This window comes from Schistocerca serialis, unplaced genomic scaffold (genome assembly GCF_023864345.2).
Source record: "Schistocerca serialis cubense isolate TAMUIC-IGC-003099 unplaced genomic scaffold, iqSchSeri2.2 HiC_scaffold_1018, whole genome shotgun sequence".
In the NCBI taxonomy this organism is placed as follows: Eukaryota; Metazoa; Arthropoda; class Insecta; order Orthoptera; family Acrididae; genus Schistocerca; species Schistocerca serialis.
This window is the reverse complement of record NW_026047204.1, coordinates 5,001-10,000: the sequence shown is the minus strand read 5'-3', so window position 1 is coordinate 10,000 and position 5,000 is coordinate 5,001. Positions and strand designations below refer to the sequence as shown.

The following is a 5,000-nucleotide window of genomic DNA, read 5'->3' as shown; positions in this document are numbered from 1 at the left end:
GCAAATCAGATGATGCCGCAGGCATCCACTTACTATAATCACAATCAACAAACCGGCCGCCGCCGCCGCCGCCCCCCCCCCCCCCCCCCCCAATACACCTTTCCTTACAACAATGTGTACCTTAACCTAACCCATATTGCGCCTTAACCTAACCCATATTGCGCCTTAACCTAACCCATATTGCGCCTTAACCTAACCCATATTGCGCCTTAACCTAACCCATATTGCGCCTTAACCTAACCCATATTGCGCCTTAACCTAACCCATATTGCGCCTTAACCTAACCCATATTGCGCCTTAACCTAACCCATATTGCGCCTTAACCTAACCCATATTGCGCCTTAACCTAACCCATATTGCGCCTTAACCTAACCCATATTGCGCCTTAACCTAACCCATATTGCGCCTTAACCTAACCCATATTGCGCCTTAACCTAACCCATATTGCGCCTTAACCTAACCTATATTGTCCCTTAACCTAACCCATATTGTCGCTTAACCTAACCTATATTGCGCCTTAACCTAACCCATATTGCGCCTTAACCTAACCCATATTGTCCCTTAACCTAACCCATATTGTCCCTTAACCTAACCTATATTGTCCCTTAACCTAACCTATATTGTCCCTTAACCTAACCCATATTGTCCCTTAACCTAACCTATATTGTCCCTTAACCTAACCTATATTGTCCCTTAACCTAACCTATATTGTCCCTTAACCTAACCTATATTGTCCCTTAACCTAACCTATATTGTCCCTTAACCTAACCTATATTGTCCCTTAACCTAACCTATATTGTCCCTTAACCCTAACCCATATTGTCCCTTAACCTAACCGATATTGTCCCTTAACCTAACCTATATTGTCCCTTAACCTAACCTATATTGTCCCTTAACCTAACCTATATTGTCCCTTAACCTAACCTATATTGTCCCTTAACCTAACCTATATTGTCCCTTAACCTAACCTATATTGTCCCTTAACCTAACCTATATTGTCCCTTAACCTAACCTATATTGTCCCTTAACCTAACCTATATTGTCCCTTAACCTAACCTATATTGTCCCTTAACCTAACCTATATTGTCCCTTAACCTAACCTATATTGTCCCTTAACCTAACCCATATTGTCCCTTAACCTAACCCATATTGTCCCTTAACCTAACCCATATTGTCCCTTAACCTAACCCATATTGTCCCTTAACCTAACCTATATTGTCCCTTAACCTAACCCATATTGTCCCTTAACCTAACCCATATTGTACCGTAACCTAACCTATATTGTACCTTAACCTAACCTATATTGTACCTTAACCCAACACACGTTGGGCCTTAACCTGCTCTGTAATTGTCATACGACGCGTTAAATTAGTGTAGTGTTGCCTAACTGCAACCCCCGCAATATAGTTTGCTACTCGCACTTGCCCGGTCCCCAGAGTATCGCTTCATGTTAAACACCTTGCAGCTATACACTGTAATGCGGATGGCAGCAGGACGTACATGCTCAATGCCCTTCGCAGTTGTTCATTGGCATTCGCATGGCGAAGCACAGCCTACGTTGTGGTACGGCTTGTGTCAACTGTCCGCTGATGTTGTACGTCCAAATCACACACTGTACTGCACATTGGTCCTCATGTACTGAATGATACATCGTGGTACATGTGTGACCGTACCACGACTGCGCCAACAACGGCGAACCATACGGTCCAAATATTGTGCACTCAGCTACGTGTCGTCTCCCTATAAGAGCTGGATTGAAGTATGGTATGCCGTGGATGGCGATCAGCATGAGCCGTCTGTTGATGTAGTGGCGCGTGTTGTCAGACGTAGTCGTCTCTTCTCACACACCGTGATAGCATGGTGCACTGCGTTCCACATCTGCGACATGCGACAGAGGCCGGTTGACAGTCGTTCGCGCAATGGACATCGCATACGTACGGGGGCCACCTTCCACGTGTTCGCGAAGCGTGCACATGTTGTTGCGTGTATGTGGGCAGACATAGTGTGTCGTGACACCTGACACAGGCATGCAACAATCGTTGAATTTGCAAATGGCGATGGACGTCTACGTTTGCTGGTGACGTTACGCAAATGAAGAACTGGTAAACCGTTGTGGTGCGGTTGTTCTCGCTAGAGGTGAATCAGTGATGGCGACGATCGGTTGAGCTACCAACCGGTTGTTTCAGCGATACCCACCATGCCCACGAACGTGAATGGCATGTGGGTGTGAAGCGATACGCGGCGGTGGCTGGGTGGGACCGTCCCCGGCCGGTGAGGGGGGGGCCTCCCGGCGTGCTGGCCGCGCGGTGCGTGGGCGCACGCGCTACAGCCGGCTGGTGGGGGCGGCCAGTGGCAGGCGCGCCGGCCGACGGAGGCGGCAGGCGGCGCAGCTGCGCGCCGGCGCACCCTGCACGCGGCGCCGTGCGGCCAAAGTAGGTCCTCGCGGGCCCGGTGCGAAGCGCGGTGGACATCTGCAGTGTGCTGGTCCGATTGAGGACTGTGTGCGCTGAGGATGCGCCGCCGCCCGGCGCTCGGCGCCGCGACGCCGTCTGCTGCTCGGTCGCCTCTGCGGTTCTCGCAGGTGGATTGTATCGCAGCTGTGCGGACGTGTTGGCGCGTGCGCTGTGCTGGGAGAGTTCGCTTCGGCACCCAAGTGGGGCTTTTGTCCTTCTGTGGCGCTGGCGTTGGAGCTGCCGGCCACCGTAGGTGGCGCGTGTTGTCTCCCGCCGGCAATGCCACGACAGCACGCTCCCGGGCCCTCTGTCGGCAGCGGCAAGCTCAGTTGGGAGCACGGGTGGTCGCACCTAAAGCGTCTACTCGCCAAACTCCGGGCGATTGCGCCTCTCTCGAACCCGACCAAGTACTTAGGACGGCGCTGCGCGCCGCCGGGACCTGAGAGGGTTTCGAGGTGTATTGTGCAGGGGAGCTCAGCCTCCTCCTGTTTGCAGAATAATTGAGCGGACGCTTGCGTGTTCGCGCGGGCCCCCGGGACACACTCCCGGGCGGCCGGCTGCTCAGCTCTAGTTGACGCAGCTCCCTGGTTGATCCTGCCAGTAGTCATATGCTTGTCTCAAAGATTAAGCCATGCATGTCTCAGTACAAGCCGCATTAAGGTGAAACCGCGAATGGCTCATTAAATCAGTTATGGTTCCTTAGATCGTACCCACGTTACTTGGATAACTGTGGTAATTCTAGAGCTAATACATGCAAACAGAGTCCCGACCAGAGATGGAAGGGACGCTTTTATTAGATCAAAACCAATCGGTCGGCTCGTCCGGTCCGTTTGCCTTGGTGACTCTGAATAACTTTGGGCTGATCGCACGGTCCTCGTACCGGCGACGCATCTTTCAAATGTCTGCCTTATCAACTGTCGATGGTAGGTTCTGCGCCTACCATGGTTGTAACGGGTAAACGGGGAATCAGGGTTCGATTCCGGAGAGGGAGCCTGAGAAACGGCTACCACATCCAAGGAAGGCAGCAGGCGCGCAAATTACCCACTCCCGGCACGGGGAGGTAGTGACGAAAAATAACGATACGGGACTCATCCGAGGCCCCGTAATCGGAATGAGTACACTTTAAATCCTTTAACGAGTATCTATTGGAGGGCAAGTCTGGTGCCAGCAGCCGCGGGTAATTCCAGCTCCAATAGCGTATATTAAAGTTGTTGCGGTTAAAAAGCTCGTAGTTGGATTTGTGTCCCACGCTGTTGGTTCACCGCCCGTCGGTGTTTAACTGGCATGTATCGTGGGACGTCCTGCCGGTGGGGCGAGCTGAAGGCGTGCGACGCGCCTCGTGCGTGCTCGTGCGTCCCGAGGCGGACCCCGTTGCAATCCTACCAGGGTGCTCTTGAGTGAGTGTCTCGGTGGGCCGGCACGTTTACTTTGAACAAATTAGAGTGCTTAAAGCAGGCAAGCCCGCCTGAATACTGTGTGCATGGAATAATGGAATAGGACCTCGGTTCTATTTTGTTGGTTTTCGGAACCCGAGGTAATGATTAATAGGGACAGGCGGGGGCATTCGTATTGCGACGTTAGAGGTGAAATTCTTGGATCGTCGCAAGACGAACAGAAGCGAAAGCATTTGCCAAGTATGTTTTCATTAATCAAGAACGAAAGTTAGAGGTTCGAAGGCGATCAGATACCGCCCTAGTTCTAACCATAAACGATGCCAGCCAGCGATCCGCCGCAGTTCCTCCGATGACTCGGCGGGCAGCCTCCGGGAAACCAAAGCTTTTGGGTTCCGGGGGAAGTATGGTTGCAAAGCTGAAACTTAAAGGAATTGACGGAAGGGCACCACCAGGAGTGGAGCCTGCGGCTTAATTTGACTCAACACGGGAAACCTCACCAGGCCCGGACACCGGAAGGATTGACAGATTGATAGCTCTTTCTTGATTCGGTGGGTGGTGGTGCATGGCCGTTCTTAGTTGGTGGAGCGATTTGTCTGGTTAATTCCGATAACGAACGAGACTCTAGCCTGCTAACTAGTCGCGTGACATCCTTCGTGCTGTCAGCGATTACTTTTCTTCTTAGAGGGACAGGCGGCTTCTAGCCGCACGAGATTGAGCAATAACAGGTCTGTGATGCCCTTAGATGTTCTGGGCCGCACGCGCGCTACACTGAAGGAATCAGCGTGTCTTCCTAGGCCGAAAGGTCGGGGTAACCCGCTGAACCTCCTTCGTGCTAGGGATTGGGGCTTGCAATTGTTCCCCATGAACGAGGAATTCCCAGTAAGCGCGAGTCATAAGCTCGCGTTGATTACGTCCCTGCCCTTTGTACACACCGCCCGTCGCTACTACCGATTGAATGATTTAGTGAGGTCTTCGGACTGGTACGCGGCATTGACTCTGTCGTTGCCGATGCTACCGGAAAGATGACCAAACTTGATCATTTAGAGGAAGTAAAAGTCGTAACAAGGTTTCCGTAGGTGAACCTGCGGAAGGATCATTACCGACTAGACTGCATGTCTTTCGATGTGCGTGTCGTGTCGCGCAACACGCTACC

General features: G+C 52.1%; 1 non-coding gene across 1 annotated transcript; it reads left to right on the top strand.

The window, feature by feature from the left end:
• Positions 1 to 3,034: 3,034 nt before the first annotated feature.
• Positions 3,035 to 4,946, top strand: LOC126429412 (small subunit ribosomal RNA). Its single transcript, XR_007576934.1, has one exon. It is a non-coding gene; the product is annotated as a small subunit ribosomal RNA (ribosomal RNA).
• Positions 4,947 to 5,000: the final 54 nt, after the last annotated feature.